The sequence below is a fragment of the Neovison vison genome, chromosome 10 (assembly GCF_020171115.1).
Source record: "Neovison vison isolate M4711 chromosome 10, ASM_NN_V1, whole genome shotgun sequence".
Classification (NCBI taxonomy): Eukaryota; Metazoa; Chordata; class Mammalia; order Carnivora; family Mustelidae; genus Neogale; species Neogale vison.
Genome location: NC_058100.1, coordinates 45,215,490 through 45,239,509, shown reverse-complemented (window position 1 = coordinate 45,239,509; position 24,020 = coordinate 45,215,490). Strand labels below are relative to the sequence as shown.

At 42.4% G+C, this 24,020-nt stretch overlaps 1 long non-coding RNA gene across 1 annotated transcript in view; it reads left to right on the top strand.

Moving 5' to 3' along the window:
* Positions 1 to 17,517, top strand: part of LOC122918134 — a 28,767-nt gene extending 11,250 nt beyond the window's left edge. The window contains exon 3 of the long non-coding RNA XR_006386561.1: positions 17,447 to 17,517. This is a non-coding gene — a long non-coding RNA (uncharacterized LOC122918134). The remainder of the gene's footprint in view (positions 1 to 17,446) is intronic.
* The last annotated feature ends 6,503 nt before the right edge of the window (positions 17,518 to 24,020 follow it).

The following is a 24,020-nucleotide window of genomic DNA, read 5'->3' as shown; positions in this document are numbered from 1 at the left end:
TTACTCGTGTTTGCAGACCTAAAGGAAAAGAACTGGAAAGGCCACAAGAATGTTCTTTAAAGCGATATTCCAGCACCACGTGAGGGGAGGATGAAATAGCAGTAAAAGATGTATTTCCTGGCTGAGGTATTTTTTTCCCCTCTCAAGTGAATGCCGCACTGAACAAAGGTGTCACATGAATGCGACAGGGGTCAGACGTTCTTGGGTACCTCTGGGTCTGTGTAGCGGGGTGGGCCGGATGGGGACATTTCAAGCTTCTGGGGGCCTGGAGAGAGCCGGAGGGCATTCAGGAGCACCTGCGGGCGAGTCTTGTGGGTCTGTTTGTGCGAAGCAAGCTCTGGTGGTAACTTATCAGAGGGCCCGCTTCCACGTTCAAAGCAGAGCAGCAGCGAGAACTTGAACAAATTTGGGGGGAACACTATTCAGAACTGTAAGAACTTGAGCAAATGACGGGGACAATATTCATAACCAAATTGGGTAATTCAGAGGTCGCCCAGTTCCCTTGGGGCCTTTAATATTAATGTCTTACCGTTCAGTGGCACTTTCTACTTTTCAAAGAAGGTTTTCATCTAGCCCCCACGTTCACCCTGTGAAGTAGCTCACGTAGACGTCAGGATCCTGATTTTTTTTTTTTTTTTCTCTTTGGAAAACGATGTGGCCAAAGAAAAGGGAGGTTGTTGCCTAGCTCGTCACTGACAGGGGCAGGACGACAACCCAGGTCTCCTGACTCTGGGACCAAGCCTCTTTGTGTTCTTGTGACCTATACAAAGTGATGTTGGGAGTTTCAGAAAAAAGGAAGGTGACATTCTCCATCCCCTCCCAGGCATGCAGAAAGTTGCTGTGACTTTGAAGCCACTGCTTTGCTGTGTCCAGATTCTCTCTCCGGGACTGGCCTTAGGGAGGAGATTCAAAGTGAAACCTTCAGAGGGGAAGTCTCATTCTAGTCACTGCGGCTGCCCATGCCTCTGGTGGATTTCTTCCATCTTTGCCTGGACCACATAAATCAGGAGCTCTCCAGAGCGAAAAGGGTTCTTTGTTCCATCTCTGAGATGAACCCTTTGAGTCAGAGATGCCCCTTCACCGTGAGGCCTGGCTTTTCCAGGAGAGGGGTTGGGACCCACACTCTCTCCTTGATTCCTGGCCGAGACTCAATGACTCACGGTGACTCTGGGGCCTGGAGGTAATTTCATGGGGGAGGGGACACAGGGCACCTGCCGTGCTTACTTGAGGAGCCAGAGCGAACCAGAATTTCCTTCCAGGGAATACAGATTTATGTATGTCAGGGCTCTAGGGACAAGCTCCAAGAGGTCTCACCTACTTGCTGTCTTTTCTACTGTGCCACACAGAGCCTTCTATTTTATCTATTTCTGGATGGTTGTCTTCTTTCTGCATGTAGATCTGCAGTCGCTCCACAATAAGCTCTATCTTGTCATTATTTGTATCCTCTAAGACTTCCTAGTGCTTGAAATACCTGATGAATGAATGGGAAGCCATTTTCAGCCAGCTGCCTATTCTGGGGCCTCTCGGCTTATGGCTCAAATTGGATTCACCAGGAAGACAGGCATGTGAGCTTTGAAATACGTCTCGAGATGAAGCTCATGTGCACCGAAGTTTGAGGGTGATTGTTTTATCCCTTTTCTCCTTGGCTTCGAGAGTTCTTGGTGACCGAACCATGCTGTGAGCACAGTCTCAGATTTGTGTGATATTTTCTGATTCACAAGCCTGTTTCTCCCATGCTGGTCTCACGCAATCCTCATGCAATGGGGCTCATGTAATAACAGCCCTCGGATAGGGATCCCCTTCCCAGTCACTTTACAGATGAGAAGACAGGAGTGATAGTCTTTGGATCACATCTCTAGCTCTTGGCAAAGCCCGTGTCCATCCCAGGTCTTGTGATTCTAAGCACCATCCTCTTTCACGTACAACCCCGGGGGGCTCCTTTGTGAGCATTGCTGTTCTTGGTGTCAAAGGTGTTAGTCCCGGTAATCCTTGCTGTCCACACAGCTGGGGACAGCTACTGTGATGTATATGTGAAGCTGACACTGTATATTCCGAATGAAGTCTATAGTAGGGTCAGTGGCTAAGAATGATAAGGAAATGTCCTTCCATGTAGATGTTAGTTTTGGTCGGTATCAAATTGGAAAAGCAGAACTGAGACCTAGTGAGAGGTGAAGGTCCTTCCAGAGGGCAGTCTGGTTGTTGATCAGTGATGAAATTATATTCTCCTGACTTCATTTAGCCAGGGATGGAGAAGGGGTGGGAAGCAGGCAGAGCCCCTAGGCCTTGCTCTGTGACCTAGAGTCCCAGGGATGATAAGGCCAGCTCTACTGAGGATGGCTATTTTAAATACCTCTGAGGGTCACAGCCAGGGCCAAGCAAGATGATGAGGAAGTGGTGTGGGTATGTAGAATGCCATGAGGGTGAGTAGGTCTCATCTCACTTAATTCAAAAGTTGCCAAAGGCTCCAAAGTTCTAGATGGTGGGTAGCCTTGCTTCAATGATGATTTGATGGTTGCTGGAGCATTCAGAATACTTGTTCAGAATACAGAACTTTCTGGATGGCTGTTTACTCTTTGATTAGTTACACTGTGCAGACAGCCTTCAGAAATGGAGACTTGTCAACTAGAAGAAAAGGTGGGTCTGAAACTTCTGCTAAGCACCCAATTCTCTCTCACTTAGCTGGGTAAGGACCTCTTCTTTAATCGTGGAGTAATAGATGATTGATATGACTGTACCCTGATTAGAAAAGGTTTCATTTTACTTGTGCATGGTACATGGAATTAGTTAAGGGTTGCATAGGAAAAGAAGTGATGGGCTATTGTTCACATTAAATTATAATGACAGCCTTCCTAACCACTGTGTATTTATTATGTAAGAAAAGAAAATGTCTAGTAAAATTCTGTATAGGTTAATAATACCTTCATAATATACTCCTTCTTTTCTATTGACTTGAATAGCCCTCCTACTGACTTTTAATGGATTATTAGAGTTAATTACATCAATTGCAATATAATTGATTCTTAAATACTATGTAGAAACCTCATACAATTATGGAAAAACAAAAGTTATCTAGACATCTCAGATCAAAAAAGATTTGGAATTCCTGCACATTTAATTTCTGATAATCACTAGTCAGTTTGGACATTAAGATTGCATGGTGTCCTGTTTTCTCTTTGCTAGGTTTTGACAGAATTGATAGTTTTACAACATTTAACTCAATACGCATGGAAATATAAGATTAAAGCTGTGAATGCAATTTTTTTTCTAAAAAAAAAGATCACTTCATGGCTTAAAAGCTGAAATGTGTTACCTGCCTAACATTGACAGAAACAAACTCAAGGGAAAATCAAAAGTGGATTTGATGTTGAGTTTTAGAAATCTCTTCTCCACAGGTGTAAAGATTCCTGTGGGTCTTAGGGTTTGTTACCTGAGGCTTTAAAATATGACAAGGGGATGAATTGTGCCTAAAGGGGCCAAAAAAAAAATCCTTGCATTTGATTACTTAGTCACAGTCTATGTGTTCTCATGTCAAAACCAGTGGTTGAAAAGTGAAACATCATTAATATCTGTTATTTGATGTCACATGTATCAAAAGGCATCCCTGTAATAGAGTTGTATGAATGCAATCTTTTCCTTTTAAACTGATTTGGGGAAACTGGTTTGTGGGTATTGACACAGTTATCAATGTGAGTTTTCTAAAAAGACTCTGCTGCTTCACTTATACGGATTTCTAGATCATTCTAAAATGGTCAACAAAAGAAGGGTGTAAAAGCCTGATGCAGTGGGAAGGTCACTGGAAGGGGAATCAGCCGACCTGATGTTTTCTGTTGCTACTTAGCTCCATGACTTAACCTGAGGGGGCCTTAATGTTCCCTCCCATAAGACGAGAGAGAGAGAGAGGGTGAGCCTCTGGGTTTCCCTATTGTAACTCTCCTCCCTTTGAACTGTTTATTTTCTATAGTAATTCATTTGATTCTTAATATATGCTAACTTCTATCAATATGTATGTTGTGTCAATCCGTATGCCTTATATGTATACGGATAAATGTCCTGCCTGGTTAACTAGGTTGTACATTTCCAAGGACAGGGATTATGCCACATATTATTCCTATGTGCTCATAACATGTACTGTCATATCCTAGCACAGAATTGCTACCATTTGGTTACCCTAGCAGCCAGTCAAAAGGATGTATTTCCATTTATCCCCTGAAAGTCTTAATATAACAAGGATAATAACAAAATACCCTACTCATTATGCTAGTTTAATTTTTAAAAGTATTGTAAAGTATTTTATCGTATGAAACTTTGTGCTTTATTTTTTTTAAGATTTTATTTGTTTATTTGACACAGAGAGAGATCATAAGTAGGCAGAGCAGCAGGCAGAGAGAGAGGGGGAAGCAGGCTCCCCACTGAGCTCCCTAATTTGGGGCTCTATCCCAGGACCTTGAGATCAACACCCAAGCTGAAGCCAAGAGGCTTAACACACTGGGCCACCCAGGCACCCCCAAACTTTGTGCTTTAAATCAGATGCCTTTAAGATGTAAAATTTCATTCAGTTTTTTAAAAATGTATCTTGCACTGCGACCCCAGGAATGGAACTTGAGCAGTCTACTCTAAAGTTCGTCTGGAAGAGCAGCATATGTGACAACAGTCACAAAAAACAAAGCAAAAAAAAATTAAGATGAGTGAGGACTTGCCCTCGTGGAGGTTACAAGGAACTATTCCTCGTAAGCAGTATGCAATTGTGACACAGTGAGTGCACAAGTGTGGTGATGGAGAAATCAAATAATCAGTAAGATCACAGTCCAGAAACAGACCTAAGAATGTAGGAGAATTTAGCAGATAATATGGAGGCATTTTGAATCAGCGGCTGAAGGCGGACTGCTCAAGAAATGGCATTGGGACAACTGGCGGGCCATCTGGACTCCTACCGTACACAAAAGTAAATTCCAGATGGAATAAAGCTCTGAACATAAAAATCAAATCTACACAAGTATTGGAAGAAAATATGAATGAACCTTCTTTTTCTTTGTTTTTTTTTTTTTTTGTTTGTTTTTTGTTTTTTTTCAGTCATCTTGGGTTAGAAATTCTTTGTAAAAAAAGATGGGAAATCCAGAGGCCATTAAGGAAAACCTGACAGAGTTGACTTCATAAAAAAAATCATAAACAAAGTTAAAAGAGAAATGACAGATTGGGACAAAATACTTGAATTGTACATTACAGAATAAAGGGTGTTACTGTCCATTATCTAAAGAGCGCTCCCAAGTTAATGAGAAAAATAAATAATGTACTTGAAAATGGCAAAAGAAATAAAATAAGCAATCCTTAGGAGAAATTGCAAATGGCTGAAAAATACGTTCAACCTCATTAGTTGTAAAAACGAACGTACAATAAAAGGGCATGAACTGCCTTTTTTTTTTTTTTTTTTTTTTTTAACCTAACAGATCGGCCAAAAAACTAAGGGAACTGATTTGATACATCAGTTAAAATGAATGAACAGGGGTGCCTGGGTGGCTCGGTGGGTTAAAGCCTCTGCCTTCAGCTCAGGTCATGATCCCAGGGTCTGCGATAGAGCCCTACATTGGGATCTCTGCTCAGCAGGGAGCCTGCTTCCTCCTCTCTCTCTGTGCCTGCCTCTCTGCCTACTTGTGATCTTTGTCTGTCAAATAAATAAATAAAAAGCTTTAAAAAAAATGAATGAATATACCATATAGACTGTCAAGGACAGATGTCAAGATTACGTTGGTAGATGAAAGAAGCAAGTTGTAGAACACTGTACATTATATCATGTCACTTTCGTATTACTTTTTTAAAAACGTGTGTAAGTAGAATTCATGTTAATAATTAATTGTTTATGCATTAAAAATACACATTATCTTGTATAGTAGCTATCTCTTAGAACAGCATTAGAATGAGTCTAAGTATACATCTGTAGCCTTTGGGTTACTTTTTGGCTAGAAAACGTCCCTTTTATTATGCTTTATTTAACACTCATCAAGCTGAATAAGTGATCTTTAGAAGACAGTTACAAGTCATTAGTTCAGGGGTGTAATTGGATTGAGTATTATATTAATATAGTGTGGTATTTTATGGAATTTCAGTCAGCTCTGATTAGGCTCTTCAAATCAGTCCTGTTGAATTGGGTCATGGAGAGAGGGCTCTGGCCCTAACCCTGGCTGCAGTAAGGATCTTGTCAGGACCCCTTCAATCTTTAGATCCTTGGGTTTTGTGCAAAGGCTGAGATAGAACGGCTTCCTCTGCCAGCTGTGATTTTTCTATATGACGTCCAAGGACACTCCCCATCTGCCCCAGGAACCACCCAGAGGGTTAACTAAATCACAGCACCCTGGCACCCAGGCCCTCGGCAGCGCTGAACAAGTCAATGTAAATAAAGTCTTACGATCAGTTTGAACTTGATTCCAAGTTGTTTGTTAGCAAGGAGTTAACAAGCTCAGACCTTTGACCATCTGGGTCTTTAAGGAAAGCTTTTTTCCCCATTCCAATGACTTCCTGTTCATGGGAAAATGAGAGGAAATGAACCTCCAGCAGGAGGATGGGCCCACCCTTTTCCAGTCGTGTGGCTTAATTTGTCAGGTGTAATATTGGCACCTGGTGGCTTGTATTGGCTTCCTGCCCACCCTTGCTGGGGAAGTATCCACATACTTGCAATAGGCGGTAGAAGACTTCAAAGCCATTTGTAAGGGAAAGGATATTGTCATTAAAGAACTTAATGGTGAATACTCCCATTTAGTGATGTCAAGATAAAAGGAAAATTTTAAAAACACATTATCTAGAATTTTTTTCTGATGTATCATATGACCTGTTAAAACAAAGTAATGGAGTTGATTTAGTAACATTTTTAAGGATATATATTTATTGATTGAGTGTTCAGTTTTCCTGTTTTTGAGAAATTAGCAAAGGTGTCCATTATTTATAAGAAGATAATGAATTGCTTCTTTAAGGGTATAATTCTCTTTGCTCAAATTCATCTCGAAATAGGTACTCTCTTTGTGTCTACTGATGGAGTTGTTTCCTTTGAATCAAAAGGGAAAATTCTAATACTATCAAGGGGATCTAGTAAATGAAAAAGGAGGATATGGGTTTTCAGAATTCATCAGGAATTTTGGATGGATATAGCTGGTTCAGTTCCATACCTTTCAATTTTCAGCTAGAAATAATTACTGGCTTTTGAACAATGGTATATTTAATTGTCCAGCAATTCAAGGTAAATTTGTCTATGAATGGGGATTAACCAAACTATAATCAGTGGTCATTAAACCAGAATAAATTCTACATAACTATGGAACTTACTTTAGGTTTTTTTTTGATTAATGTAAACTATATTGGCTTAGTAGATCTAAAACTCTCCTGGCAGAGTCAACACTCATAGATACGGACAACAAGAATGATTAATCTCCATAAAGCATATGTTCATGGTGTCATCATTGCAAACCTTGGTCAGTAATTGTCATCAAATGATTAACAAGTGTTTATTGGCCTAACACAGTATCAAAAAAAGTTTTATAAATCATTAATTGAATAGATATTTATTGAAGGTCTATTCTTTTGAAGAGCATAGAATTGAATTTGCTCTGGCAGAGATTGAAGACTTCTGCAGGGGGAACACTAAGGATACATTACGGAGGTCCCTCAACCCTAAGAGTTGACGTCAACTTTCCACAGATCTTACCCTCTTCATAATCTACCTGGCTGGCAAACCTGAAATACATGAACAATTAGAAATAATATGTTTTGTGACATAAAAAGTAAAGCAGGTGGGAATCCAGAAAAGAGATCCATGTTGGTTGAATAACCTTTGAGGAGGAGGTTAGTTTGCTGAATCTTAAGGATGGATAGTGTTTAGATAACCAAATAGGAAAACTGGACATTTTGAGTGGGTGGGAGCCAGGAATGAATGAGTAGGCCCTCTGAGCAGGTACAGAAGACTCTAGCACCGCGTCTTGGTTCCTGTGTGGTGAGAAATAAGGTAGATCGGTTCGGTAGCAATAAAATGAGAGTTTTGGAAGCTCAGCAGAGGAATTTAGGTTTGGAAGTATGAGATGGGGGTGGGGTAATGTGATTTGAATAGTAACTTGGGAAGATTTTTCTGGCAGTTATTTATAGGATCACTATAGCAGGGGACAGGCTGTAGGGAGGGACATTTGTTAGGGGACTCTTGCAAGAGAGGGTTACAAGACAACCCCAGATGGTGATGGTGGAAATGGATAGAGAGAAATCAACTCAAGAGGCATTTTGAAGGTGGGAAGGATGGGACAAGGCGGCATTGGATATTGACTATCTGTATAATTAAAGATAACCCCACATTTTCTACCCCTAGGAGGCTGGATAATTGATAACACCACTGATCTCTTGATGCAGGAAAATGGTGACTTCTATTTTTAGACATGCTATCTCTGGGATCGATTGGGATGTCCAGTAGAACCTTATAGGCCATCAAAAATGTGGGAGTCGTAAGTAGCCAAAGGCCCAGGAGAAGACATGAAAAATTAATGATGAAGAGCTACCTGCTGCCCATGAACCCCGATTCCACAGCCTGATTTTCAAGGCTACTGTCATCTAGTCCCATCCCACTTACTCAAATTCATCTTCAACTACCCCACAGTCTGCAGCTCCCTGCCTGGTCCAGTTAGTTAGCAAACTACACTTGCTTTTTGGCCTTTGCCTTTCAGTTCTTGCTGTTCTTCGTGCCTGGGCCCCACTCCCCAAACGTCTAATTGTCAACATCTCTGTGTGAGTCAGGGCTGGCTCAGGTCCTTTCCACGTGAAGATATTTTTTAAGAACTCCAACGCACACCCTTCTTTCTCTTTGTCAACCCCCTGTAGCATTTACAGCACACACTCTTTGTAAAGCACGTGATCATACATGTGTCTATGTCCTTGTTTAATTGGGTTAAACATGAGTACCTATCTTGTTTTCTCAGTAAAGCTATAAATGCCTTGAGGGTAAGGATCGATGTTCCTCTTGCATCAGTTAGGAATTTTATTGTACTGCTGAGAACAGAAGCCCCCAAGCAGTGGCTTTTAAAAAAAAATTAGGTGTTTGATTTTGCTCCTAGATGAGAAGTACGAAGGCAAGTAATCCTAAGCTGATTTGGCAAATCTTGATGAGAGCAGAGACCCAGCCTCCTCCTACCTTCCCACTTAGCCATCCTTAGCATGGATTTGTCTCTTCAGAATCCCAAGCTGGCTGATCCTTTTCAAGTAAAGCATCAGTGCTGCAGAGAAGCAGAAGGGGAAAGGCAAGGAGCAAACGGGCTTTCCAACCTGATCAGCCCTAATTTTAATGGGCTTCCCTGGAGGCTCCATGCCACAGTAATACCTACCTTTTGCTGGTCAGCAGTTAGATATGTAGCCATTTGGTTTGCAAGGAACGCTGCAAATATCGTGTGGTTATTGTTTTTTAGTTGGACATACTGCTTTCTCCAACAAAATCTGGGTTATTTTAATGGACAGAAGGGCTATTGACAACTTGCAGGCAACTAATATTCTGCACTCTGTCTTTGTCTGTCTCTTACATTCTGTCTCTATCCCTTTGTATAAATTCTTGTTTGGATGCACACACACACACATAAATGGAGAGAGACAGAGAGCTTATGCTGTATGTCTCTATCTTTCTCTGTATTTGAATAATACAAATAAATATGTCCATATATATTACGTATGTGCATATGTATATGTGTATACACACACAGAGGCATATTTCATTGTGTTTGTCATTTTGCTGCCCAAATACTGCATTTTTTACCAGTTGAAGGTTTGTAGTGACCCTGTGTCAAGCAGGTCTATCAGCCTCATTTTTCCAACAACACTTGTTCACTTCCTGTCTCTGTGTCACAATTAGGCAATTCCTGCAGTATTTCAAAATTGTTCATCATTATTATATTTGATATGGTGATTTGTGATCAACGATCTTTGATGTTACTGTTGTGTTTTGGGACACCTGGAAACACGTCTATGTAAGATAGTGAACTTCGTTGATTAATGTGTGTGTCTTCTGACTGTTCCAACAATTGGCTGTTCCTCATCTCTGTCTCCCCTCAGGCCTCCCTATCCCCTGGGAAACAAGAGTGTTGAAATTAGGCCAACTAATAACCCTACAATGGCCTCTAAGTGTTTAAGTGAAAGGAAGATTCCCATGTCTCTCACCTTAAATCAAAAGCTAGAAATGCTTAAGCTCAGAGGCAGACATGTCCAAAGCTAAGACAGACCGAAAGCTAGGCCTCTTGTGCCAGTTAGCCCAGCTGTGAATGTGAAGGAGAAGTTCTTGAAGGAAATGAAAAGTGCTGCACCAGTGAACGTCTGAATGAGAAGAAAGGGGGATATCCTTCTTGCTGATATGGACAAAATTCTAGTGGTCTGAAATAAAGATCAGACCAGCTACAACATTCCCATAAGCCAAAGCCCCATCCAGGCCTCAGCTCTCTTCAGTTCTCTGCAGGCTGAGGGAGGTGAGGAAGCTTCAGGAGAAAAGTCTGAAGCTAGCAAAGGTTGGTTCATGAGGTTTAAGGCGAGAAGCCATTTCCAGAGCATGTAAGTGCCAGGTGAGGCAGAAGGTGCTGAGAGGAAGATACAGCAAGTCATCCAGAAGGCCTTTAGCTAAGTGGATTCCTGATGGGGACTATACTAAACAACAGTTTTCCAAGGTAGACAGAGCAGCCTTCTCTTGGAAGAAGATGCCATCTAGAGCTTTCATAGCTAAAGAGGAAAAGTCAGTGCCAGGCTTCAAAGCTTCAAAGGACAGGCTGACCCTCTCATTAGGAGCTAAAGCAGCTGGTGCTTTCTCTCAAAGCCAATGCTTATTTACCATTTTAAAAATCCTGGGGCCCTTACAGAATGATGCTAAACCAACTCTGTCCATACTATGGAAATAAAACAAAACAACAACTTCTGGACCATAGCGCATCTGTTTACAACATGTTCTACTGAATATTTAAGCTCACTGTTGAGACCCATGGCTCAGGAAAAAAAAGATTTCTTTTAAAATGTTACTGCCCACTGGCAATGTACCTCCTCACCCAAGAGCTCTGATGGAGATAGACAATGAGATCAAGGTTGTTTTCCTGCCTGTTCACACAACATCCTTGCTGCAGCCCATGGGTCAAGGAACTATTTGGACTTTCAGGTTTTATTACTAAAGAAAAATATTTTATAAGGTTTGAGTTTCCATAATTATTGATTCCTCTGATGGATCTGGGCAAAATAAATTGGAAACCTTCTGTAATTATTGGACCATATGGTATTTCTATTTTTGAGTTTTAGAGGAATATTCCATACTGTTTTCCACAGTCAGTGTCTGCACCAATTTACATTCCCACCAATACTGCATGAGGGTCCTTTTTTTCCCCATATTCTTGCTAACAATTGTTACCTTTTGTCTTTTTGATTTTAGCCATTCTGACAGGTGGAGGTCAGGGTTGAAGGGGAGTAGGAGAAATGGGCCTCCAGTTGTAGAATAAATAAGTCATGGGAACAAAACCATAGTATAGGGAATATAGTCAATGATACTATAATAGTGCAGCTACACTTGTGGGGAGCATAGCATAACATCTAGAGAGGTTGAACTACTATGTCGTATATCTGAAACCAATGTAACACTGTATGTCAACTATACTCAGATAAAAAATTTAAAAAATACTAAATATCAGAAAAAAATATATATGATGAAAATTTCTGGAAAGGTTCCCCATTCTAGATGCTATTAAGGGCATTCATGATTCAGAGGAAGAGGGAAAAATACCAACATGAACAGGAGTTTGGAAGAAGTTGATTCCACCCCTCATAGTTGATGTTGAGGGATTCAAGACTTCAGTGGAGGAAGTAACTGCAGATGTGGTGGAAATCACCAGAGAACTAGAATCAGAAATGGAGCCTGAAGACAGGACTGAATTGCTGCCCTCTCGTGATCAACCTTTAGCGGATGAGGAGTTGCTTTTCATGGGGGAGCAAACAAAATGGTTTCTTGATGAATCGCCTCCTGGGGAAGATGCTGTGAAGACTGTTGAAATGACAACCAAGGATTTAGAAGAGTGCGTCAACTGAGGTGATAAAGCAGCAGGGTTGGAGAAGACTGACTCCTGTTCTGAAAGAAGTTCTCCTCAAAATGCTCTCAAGCTGCTTCACGTGCACCAGAGAGATCATTCATGAAGGGAAGGGTCATCAGTGCAGCAAGTTGTCTTGTTCTGCTGTTGTCTTGTTTGAAGAAATTGCCACAGCCAGCCTGACCTGCAGCAGCCGTCAGTCAGTCAGCAGGCATCCACACTGAGGCACGACCGTCCACCAGCAGCAAGTTTACAGCTGTCGAAGCTCAGATAACAGTTCATATGGTTTAGCAATAAACTATTTTTAAAGGTATGTACATTGTGGTTTTTTTTTCACGTAACACTATTACCCACTGAATAGACTAGAATGTAGTGCAGACCTAACTTTTATATGCACTGGGGCAACAAAAAAATAAATTTGACTTGCTTTATTGTGATATTTGCTTTATTGCAGTGGTCTGGAACCAAATCTGCAATATCTCTGAGGTATATCTGTTACAGAGAGAGAGAGAGAGAGAGAGAGAGAGATTTGTTGTTTCTATCTCTATTTGAGCACTCATACATACACATTGTTAAAACTGAGAAAAATCAAATAAAAGTAACAATAAAAATAATCTGATATGTTAAATATGATGCTAATTACCATGCCTGTTGTAGTTGCTCTCAAGTGGAGGTATTTTTACCTACATAACTACTGGTGTTATTTGTCCAGAATTAAATCAAATTTTTTTTTTCTATCGTGTGGCAGCTTTGATTTGTTTTCTGGTGCCTGGAGTCAACATCACTGTTGACGGGAATGTCTCAACAATTACAGCCTCCCATTTCTTTGAAGATAAATGTACTCATTTAGTGATCCAGGCTTTAGTTTCTGCATTCTTAATTTTCCCCTTTTGTTCTTGTCCACTTCTGTGGTTGAACCAGTAATTTTCAAACTGTGTGACATATTTTGGAGTCTTATAAGTATCATCAGCACATAGGAAAAGAATGAAGATTACACCAGAATGAACCAGGAAGGCATGGGTGATAATTTCACACAGTTGTGGGTATTCTGACCGTGTCACAGAAACTATGGAAGCATCCCCAAATAGTGTGTCTACCAGTTGTCACTGCTCATCCCATGTCACTGTTCACCATACTGACGGTGACTTGGTCATTTTATGAGCAGAGCTCTGATTAAGACTTGGGTCATAATACCAGGTTCAAAGCTCTTTCTACTACATTATTCATAACAGCAGTAAGACAAAAACAACTGACGTTTTTGTGGAACTGTAGAGTGTCTCTCCGATCATGCGTGGTAGACAGAATGAATATCATTGATCTTTTTTATGTAATGACGCACTGTACAAAAATCACGACAGGTAGTAGGTGACTAGTAATTGGGATGCTATCTCAGACTCATCGGTCACTGGAGGAGCTTTCCCTCCCTGATTACAAATACTCAACTGATAACTATTAACCAGGTTAACAGATCAGAATGCCCCACTTTGAATCCCTTGGATTCACCGGTTGGGCTAAGTTGATGTTTGCTAGCCACTTTCCCTATTATTTAGTTTTATCCAGTGTAATTATGTCTTGGTGGTAAAACAACCAAATCAATAAGAAAAATAAAAATTTACTGTTCCTTCTTGTTCCACATCACTGCCTTCAATATGGCACTTGAGATTTTAATTTTCTAAGACAACATTATCACTTAGGGTTTAGGCATCTCTTAATCTGCTGACTGATGGAGTGTGTGGCAGGCATTTTCACACCAGGACCATATGTGATATAATTACCTGAGCATTACAAAGGAGATAAGTATAGGAGCCCTCTCAGACCTGTTACAGGGACGATGATGCTTAGGATAGTGAGGGTAGGAGTGGAAATTGGTGGTAGGGAAATAGTTAAAGGCAATCGATATGAATTGGAACGCCCTTGTTTGTTTTCTTTTGAAACCTTAAAGTTATCCAAATGGAGTGTTAATTTAAAAAAAGCTGTTTTCTTAGGAGAAGACAATATTTTGAAATGTTTTTAATTTACGAGAGCCCGTTTCCTTCAGTCTCCCATTGCTGCATGAGGTTGAACAAATGTTAGCGGCAACTAATTAATTAAGTTTGCAGAAAGTAGCAGCAGGGGATTGGAAACTTGAAGTGGAAGTGAGCTTTTTGACTGTAAACATGTTGCCTGCCTGAGAGACTATATCTGGATTGCGTGCTTGCTGAGTTTTCCAAAGAAATGCAGTATCTCTGGGAAATTCAGCTTGGCAAAGGGAAAAAAATAACATTGTCTCTTGCTGGCAAATCCATTCACTTATTTCTTGGGTTCGTCTCTTGTGTTTTGCTTGGTTCTGGCCAGACACTATGATGATGCTATCCTCTCTGGGATGAAGGTGGCTCCGTAGTACCTGTCTTCAGAAGGAAAGGAACTAATATTTGCGAGTACTTTTTCTATGGCTCTTTAGATGTATCCTTTCATTTCCTTCTGTAAAGCTGATATAACGCTTTCCTTTTACCGATAAGAAAAGTACAACTCAGAATTGGAGAACTCACTTGGGAACAGTTTATAGGCAGTAAAATTGGGATTCAAACCCAGACTAATCTGAGGTGCAGTTTTTCGCTACCAGGATGCTTAATTAGCTGCAGCCTCTTGCCTGGGTTCCCTTATGGCCGAGGGAACTGTAACTAAGGGTAAAGACCTAGGGCCATGGAATGTGGAGGGGTGGATGTTGGATCTGAAGGCGATCTACAGATCACACTGAAAAGTGCGAGTTAGAGTTATTCCTGAGGAAGATTCTGTGAACAGGAGTCCTCATGATTATGTTGGGCTAGTCACCTTCCTTTCCTCAAGATTTTGAACCCAGTTGTCACATCGGAAAAAGTGAAGGGATTAAAGCTGAAAGGGGATGATACAGGGAGAGAGGCCAGGACGACTGTAGGGGAGGGATTCTGGGAGATCCGAGGTTGAGGGAGTGGAAAATCACGATGAATCCACAGGAAGTTGTTGTTGTTGTTTTTAGATTTTTTTTTAAAATTTATTAGAGAGAGAACAAAGAGGGAGGGGCAGAGGGAGAAGCAGACTCCCTGCAGAGCTGGGCACTCACTGTGGGGCTCAATCCCAGGACCCAGAGATCATGACTTAAGTCAAAGGCAGATGCTTAACCAACTGTTACTCAAAACTCCATGTCCATCATGGGGCTTGAACTCATGAGCACGAGATCAAAAGTCATACATTGTGCAGACTGAGTCAGCCCAGCACCCCCACAAGGAGCTTTCTGTAGAGAGGAGGTAAGAGCAAAGGCAGAGAGACAAGTAAGGACCAAAATTGAGACAGAGTTAACTCCCAGCCTTTGGGGCTGTTTCATTTCCCAGGGTCTTCGTGTTCCCATCATGATGCAAGGCATGTTGATCTCACCATGACAACCGTGCCACTTCAGTTTCATCATTTTGCTCTTTGAGCTGCCAACATGGGGCACTAGGACTATATAGATTAGAGACTTGTAGGGGACATTTGTTAGGAATGCCATAAACAATTAAAATGCTAAAAAAATTCTGGACTATCTAAGGAGAACTGCACAGGGGTTTTCTCAGAGACTAAAGAGGATTTAAGTCAGATCATTGGTTTTCTTATTGAATTTTTGGAGGATATTCCTGGTAAAAACAATCAATACAGAGTAAAAATTATAGTATCTATACCTGTACTTGGTAAAATATATTAGAGTCTACAGCTTGCCTGAAAAAAATGGAATATTCTTGACTAAGTTTAGGTCTCCAAACCTTAAATCAGTAAAATTACACAGTAGAAGCTATGTTTGCAGTGGAAACTCAACCAAAGCTATGAGTGATGTCATTTTATATGGTAAAAGATACCGATGAATAAATCAAATCTCGGTTGTAAATTTATGTAGAAAAAAATTGAGCTAGACATGTCAGTAAATAAGAATGAAGTAGAAAATACTGGTAAAGCTTGCCTATTCTATATAGGAATTATTTGTGGAATTAATTTGGGCTAATGGGAACTTCTTCAATAGTATGTCATGGCAGGCTCTTGGCTCTGGCTCTAGCAACTGAAAAAAAAATGGACTATATTGAAAAACTGTATTTTTAAAGACATTCAAGAACTAAGAAATAGAAAGTATTAGATACATTAAAATTCCAGAGGGAAGTTTGCTTCCTGGGTTAGCTGAGATTACTGGCTGTTTTGTTTCCTGGGGACAACTATATGTATGGTCACAGGCTGAGGGTTGGTCAGGCATGGCCTAGACAGAGGGACTCTGCAGAGAAAAGACAAACTTGCTGAGGAAGCTGGCAAGCTAGGATCTTGAAGGGCTCTAGATGTCTTAGCCAGTTCTCTTAGGGCACATATGCCACTGGGGTGGCCCAAGAGTCTGGGAAGCTGGGCTGGGAAAACAGAGGACAGTGTCTTTCTGCTGTCAAGTGCTCTGACAACCATCCCGATGATGGAAGGACCTACAGTGAACACACAGTTGTCATTGAGATATTTGAAAACAGGGGTGGACTTTTTCTAATGGATGTTTCAATCTGGCTCCAAGTCAGCCCAGTTCCACACTGGACTGAGGCGATCAATTCCTTTCCCCATCTGCCTTCCAGAGGAATGTACAGACCCTCTGGGGGAAATCACAAAGACCCATCTCTTAGACTCCTTACACATGGTGTTACCTATACAGTAAAATATTACGAGGCAGGTGATGAAGCAGAAAAACAAGACTAACAATTAAGAGAAAAGCAAGGAATAGAGGTAAACCCATAGATGATCCAGATACTGGAATTTGTTCAAAGGCTTTAAAAGAGCTAGTATAAATATGCTAAAGAAAATGGAAGAAAAGATGTACAAAAGAGGAGAAAAGATGGGAGAGAACCAACTGAGAGTTTGAGTCTATATAAAGGTATCAATCAGATGTTCTGAAACCTAAAAATATTATGTCTGATATTAAAGACTTCCCTGGCTAAGTCTAGCAGCTCACCAGGTGCAGTAGAAGACAGAATTGGTGGACTCAGAGTCGGACCCAAAGAAAATAGCCAAACTGAATCACGGGGGGAAGAAAAAAATACTGAGCAGAAGAGATAAACGGGACATAGTGAAATGTTTTAGCACATTTATAAATTGGAGTTCCGGGAGGATAAGAGAGTGGCAATGAGGAATGAGTAATATTTGAAGAGATAATTGTCAAGTATTTTCCAAAAATTGATGAAACACATAAACCTCTAGATTCAAGAGGTTTGGCAAACTCCAAGCAGGATAAACACAAAACCCCTGTCTTTGGAGACACCAGGGTGAAGCTGGTGAAACCAGAGATACACAGAACCAAGGAGGTCTGCTCTAGGAAGTAGCTTCTTTATGAAAATTCACTGGTGTTGGTATTCCTCTGATTAAAATGTCTACATTTACAGGTATAAAAGCAGTGTGTTCCTGAGGTCCAAATTGCAGGAGGAAGACCAAAGGAAAATAAAAGGCAGGGTTCGAGCATCATCTTTTTCCTGGTATGTGTGGGTGAGTTTGTTCCTTGTCATCACAGAACCTACCTGGAATCCTCCTGAGGATTTCTCCTTTACCAACCCTCTTGTTCCCTTACCTGATCATTTTAGTTTTGGGGCTGAACATAGGACTTTTAGTTCTGCTTTTTTGCTTAATTGCTCTCCTGAATCTTGGAATTTCTAGATTTTCAAAGTGGCATTGCTCTGGCCGTTACTGTTTCACCAGGTGAGTGCGCGGCCTGGAGTGTTCTGGTGCGAGAACCATCTTGGTCCCGGACCCTGAAAACCGGTGTCCTGTAGTCAATTGCTTTTGCCGTTGGGGTCTGTTTCCTATGGCTGGAGCAGATGATCAGGAAGGAATAGTGCAATGGATTGTATTTAGTATTCTGGGTTTGCTCAAGTGATTTTGTTTTAAGCAGAGACTACACAAATACAACAAAACAGGTAGTCCCTAACAGGTGGATAGTTGGAGTGTACTTAAAACACCTGGAGGGGGATGGATGTCAACCAGTGTCCTATCTTTTCATGCAGATGCCGGAATAGATGTGTCTTCTCTCACCTGAACATTTGTCAGTGCCTACACTTTCCCAGTTATGACTTGCTGTAGGTCTTAAGATAGTTTACCTGCTTTCTTTTCTCTGTCCGGTTGGTTCCTGAGCCAATAGTAGGCAGACCTCGTACTGGATCAAGATCCTCATGACATAGCGAGTGCAATCTAGAATTGTGATCGGCTGCTCAGGGCAAGAGTCAAGTGTGCATATATGTAGTCCTTGTACATAACCTCCCTCGTTAGCCCTGTTCTCCCACAGATTCCAGGGGACTGTCAGCACTGTGGCCCCCTTATGTGGGACCCCTCGATTGCTACCTAGCTCTTGCCATTCTCTCTCCCAGGAGATAGATCCTGATCTGATGCTCCTGGCTGTTATCTGGGGTTCATTCCCACCTACTATGTCTATATTCAAGTTCATTATTTCCTTTAATGTTTTTATTGATCACTCAACGTGTGTCTGTTGCCACGCCAGGTGCTGAAAACGCAGTGACGAACAAAATGGTCTAAACCTTGTTCTTGGGGAGTTCATATTCTACTGGGGAAGAAGGACACTAAATAAATAACCAGAGAAATAAATATCCGATGATAAACTGGAATAAGCACTATGAAGGATGAGAACAAAATTCTAAACGGAAATACCAAGCAGATCCAATGCAGATTGGGTCGGGGACCAGGGGAAAGCTTTTGGAGTCAGACAAGTGAAGATTATGGGGGAACGTGCTTCCGGTTGAGAAAAAAGCAGGTGAACGGCTCAGAGGAGGCACTGAGCTTAGCTTTTCTGACGGCTTTCCTTGTGGCCACTGACATCAGAGCTGTGGCTGCCAAGCCCGGCTCTATGAATTTCCTGTGGCTGCTGTAACTAATCCCTGCAAAGTTAGTGGTTTCAAACAAGAGGGCCTATTTTCTCATAGATCTGGAGGCCAGAAGTCCAAAATCAGCAACACAGCACTGAAATCTGGGTGTACCTGGGCAGTACTCCTTCGGGATGCTTCAAGAACTACAAACTGCCTTTGTCAGTTTCTGGTGGCAGCCAGCGTTCTCGGGCTTGTGACCACATCACTCCAGTCCTCAATGCTGCAAGACTCTGGATCTTCAGCTCTCTCTCTCTGTCCCTCTTTACAGTAACCTCTTCTTGGGTGTGTCCAACTCCCTCGGCCTCCGTTTTATAGGGACACTCGCGAGCGCACGCGGAGTCCTCCTGAATAACATAGCATTGTCTCTTCATCTCGAGATCCTTCATCACATCTGCAAATCCTCTTCTGCCATCTAGATACCATCTATGGGTTCCAGGGATTAGGACCTGATATCTTTGGGGGCTGACAGTCAGTCACTTGGATCTCTTTGGGAACTCCTAACTATGCAATTGCTTGGGCTTCACCTAAGATAATTAGGTCAGAATCTCTGGGTGAGGCTTGGGCATGGGTATTTTTGAAACACTCCCCACGTGACTCTACTGTGTCATGAGGACTGAGAGCTACTGATGAGTACAGAGCGAGGGAAGAGTGCTTGCAGGGGCAGGCGGGTCTCTGCTGCCCTCTGCACCTGGTAAGCCCGCTTAGCTAATGACCCTGTCTGAATGAGGCCCTCACTTCACTTTTTGAAAGGGTTTGTGATTTACTTCCTTGGGGTTCTTGGTCCTACCTCCTTCAATCCTTACTACTTCTTTCCATCAAGCTGACACGGACTTTCTAGAGTGTATGACCCCCAAGTCAGTCCAAATTGTGAAGAAGGTACAGAGCCAACAAACTGATGGAGAGCAAACCTAGCTGTCGTCACACAAATGTAGAGTTGAGCGCCCTGGGGTTGGAAGCCCAAGTCTGGAAAGCGCGTATGATGTACATGCATAAATTTGTAAAAACAACGAACGTCAGTCTGCACTACAAACCAGTGTTAGAGGCAGGGCCAGAACTGGGGAACATGCTGGGAGCCTGAGCCCTCCAGAACTCACTACTTGTTTTAGCCATGAAAGATCACTTTTTTTTTTCTTTCTCACTGTAGCACTTACCTATAAAAAATATTGATTCTTTTTCAGTGAATATATATTCTTATTCAGTGAATATATTTGGGGGGAAATCAGAATTTGGCCTATGAAGACTCTCCTCCCCACCTCCCCATTGCTATCTGGAGCCTTGGCCCAAGGACAAACGTAGTCTCACAAGCATCGAGGCCTGTCACTTAGGAGCTCTGAGAAAGACCACGTCATCTGCCAAGAGTCTGATCATCTGAGAAAAAGATCCCTTTTAGGGAGTTCCTATAAAGCCTCCCTAGATCTTTGCTGGTAGGTCAACATTTTCAAACGGCAGTTTGAGAGAAATTCCCAAGCCCAGCTCATTACTGACCCACTGGGGATTAATCTGAGGGCAGCCATCTTTGCTTCAACAACCACTAAATTGTCTCCCGGGAGGTGAAGAAGCAGTGATCTCACTTTGGAGGCTGCAGTCTTTTCATGGTCAGATCTGCTGATAGGCTTCAACTGCAAGGCAATGTCACTTGCATGAGTTGCATTTTTAATTACCGGAATGTTTACCTGGAAATTTTTTGTGGATGGGTCCATAGTCCATGTCCATCCTCCTCCTGTCCTGACCCATGGTGTCACGCCATCTCTAGCACAGTGTGGCATTCAGTTTGCTACTACTCGTTGCTGACATAACCTTACCCAGGGCTGGATATCATGGAGAGATTCAGGAAAACATGGTGCTTCTTTTGGAAAGTTCTTCTACTACCTTCCCCCGCCTAACTACCCTCTCCTTGTTTCCGTAACTATGTGGACCAGATTATTTCTCAAGCCTTGGTGAAGACATTAATATGTGTCTGTTTCCTAGTGGGCTCACCTAGGGGAACTCTCCCAATTGAGGGAAGCTGAGCGTGCTATCGTTTTTCCTGGGTCCTTGGTGCTAAGCATTCTCAGTGCTTTAAAAAAAAAAAAATCCAAATTTATGTTGGACTCCCTTTCAGAGCCTTTTTAAAAAACTTTCTATTTAATACATCCTCCATTTTCCAAAATGGCAGCTGCATGTCTTGTGACTATCTCACCTTTTGCCTTGATGATCTCATCTAAGTGGAAACCTCTGAGTCATCACGTGGTCATCACAAAAAATTCTTGCCTGCTAAGATCTGGCAGGTGGTCCCAGTAATACCTTTCTTATCTAGGAAGTAGTTCAATTATTTTCACCTATGACAAAATGCTGAACTCACTCAGGAAGAGAGGACAGAGGGATTGGAACGGCTAGCTCCCACCTCTCCCCCCACCCCTCTTTGTGGGGTAAGGCGGCTGAAAACCGCCTTGCTCTCAAGCATGAATTCCCCTCTTTCTCCGAAGAGCAGCCATGTCCGAGGCATTGGCATGCAAACACTTGCAAAGTGAAAATGGATACACTTCCACAGCTCCTCATCCCTGGCCTCCCGAGGACAGCTTGCCAACCGTGCGTGCATGTTGGTTTGGCACTGAGACAAATGTTCCCTGGAGCATAGACTGAAACCACCAAACTGATATCGCATGGGACCCCAGCCAAATCCTGACCTTGCTCTCTGTAGGTGAGCGGCTGCGGAATTAACCTGTGATGGTCTCCTGCTCCTGCCTGGTTGGTGTCCTCGGTTTTTGGTTTTGGTTTTGGGTTTTTTTTTTTTTTTTTTTCAATGGCAACATTTGAATCTTAACTGCTCTTCTCACTCCCCGGTATCTACCAGCCACAAAACCGCTTTCCTGGTCTTGGCTTGTGAACAGTGGGCTGCTTCTTGGCGCCAAGAAATGGGCAAACCACATGATTTCTCCTTGCCTGGTGTCTTCTTGCCCTTTGAGAGAGAAGGGCCACTCGTAGACTGTTCCAGAATCGTGCCTGGGTGGCAGGGCGTCGCGGGTGTCTGTGATTGCTGTCTGCTCCTTTTGCCTCCTCCTCCTCTGCATTTTCTCCCACTGCTCCAACTCTTCCCATCCCCTTTTTTTGTTTCCAACCCTTATTTATTCAGAGCTTCCAATATTCTAAGTTTTTCATGAATTCAGGGCTTTAATTTAGCATGTGGGGTGCTGGCTCTTTCAGCAAGCTGCTTTGGTCATTATTTCCAACTTGAGGGAATAAAGAGGCAGCAGGGTGCACTGGGGAGAGTGGGGGCTGGAGGCCAGAAGGCTCGGTACTAGTCCCAACTCCACTTCTAATAGGCTGTGGGACCCCGGCCGGGACACACCCTGGCCGCCAGCCTCGGTGTCCTCTCCCGAGTTGGGGTGAGCTGTTTGGACACACAGATTTCTGAGACTCGTCCATCCCATCATTCCGGGGGGCTCACGGTCGATGTGAAACCCATATGGGGTTGTGCCAATCCCACTTCCCTTTTTCTTTTGAAAAACTTTATTGTTAAATGAGTGAATGAAGAGATGTGAGCAGAGTCCCTAAGCTCGATGTCTCCAGTGCAGAACGCTGGAGGGAGGGAATCTTTCTTTATAACGGTGTCCAGAGGCTCAGAGCCTAGAAATCAAGTTCAAGACACTTCCTGTCTTGAAATGTGCAACCGTGTTTTCCACTAGGGTAAGAAAAAGAGGCACGGGGTATTGGCTGCTTTTTAAGAATCCAGTTCCTGTACTGGAGCACAAACACGCACAACTGTCCAAGTAAAATTGCACTTTTGGAAGGAAAAGGTTAAAGTTGGCTACTGATATTCATCAGGAGATGGATATTTAATCTTTAATCTCTTGTCCTAGGCCTCTACTTTGGATCAACTCATTATCCCGAATAAACGATGTGTCATTCCCATTATTTATGTTTCACTGCAGCCAAAGTATCTGGAGCTCGTTTTAGTGAGTGCCATTCATTTCGACCCTTTCAGTATTAATCTCCCTGCTAACATCTTTCCTGTTCTATGTGCTGTCCCCTATTTGCTTTTATGTTTTCTGCCGAGTGTTTATAAAAGGATAATCTTTTACAAAGCAGACAGAATTTTTGTGTATAAACTGCTCTGTTTGAATGCCTCATTGATATACCATCTAAAAACTGAAGTGTTCAGCAAGATTAGCAAAGCCCCGAGCTATTGAGCTGGGGAAAACATGAGAACCAGTCCCTTCTGTACAGGAGGCAAAGGTGACGAAGGATGCCTTTGCTTTCGCAGTAGTAGCGAAAGCGGAGCTGGGGCCCGCACGGGTCCTCCTGGGCCTGGTTGCCTAGAAATTAAAGGAGTGTGAGTTGAGCAGCTCAGAAGTCACTCAGAAAGGGGTAAAGAGCGCAGGGGGCCAGCGACTTCATCCCTGGAATTCTCTCAGCAAACGCAAGGGCTCTCCAAATGCCAAATCTGCGTCCAGTTTCCACTTCAGCTAAACCCTGTGCAACTTGCCTGAGGTATCTGCACACCATTGCTCAGTTGCTCATAGAGGCTAAAGGATTTGCGTTCTTCTGGTCTACCTTGTCCAAAGGGCAGGAGGAGCTAAACTAGGATGGGGGCGGGGTGGGGGGGGGAGGCGGTCACTCCTGCCGCCTCCATCTTCTCTCTCCAGGGACTGGGATCTTGTCCAAATGGCTCTCTTTTGCAGGGAGGAGGGAAGATCACTTCATTTTACAATGGACAAAGAAGGTTCCTTTGTGGAATTTTGCATGGCATGGGGTCCCAAATATGCCACCGATAAAAAGACTTAACAGATGGACTCTGAGAATAGGAATACGTTCAAGAAAAAAAAAAATTTTTTTTTTTTAAATCAGTGGAAGGGGGTTGTGAGTCTGGCCACTGTGGAAGCTGAGCACGGGAAGCCGCGCTGATTTGTACCTTAGACAGGGCAAGTGCTGCTGGTAGAGATGCATGGAAGCATCTGAAACACAGCCTGTGCTGGGCTTCTAGTTGGCAATGCTGTGGGGGAAAAAACATCCCAAGATGCATGGTGCCAAAAATTATACGTGCCTTCAAAGTGTAATTTTTTCCAACAAATTGATCACTTGTTTACTCAATAGGAAAGTGTGTTAT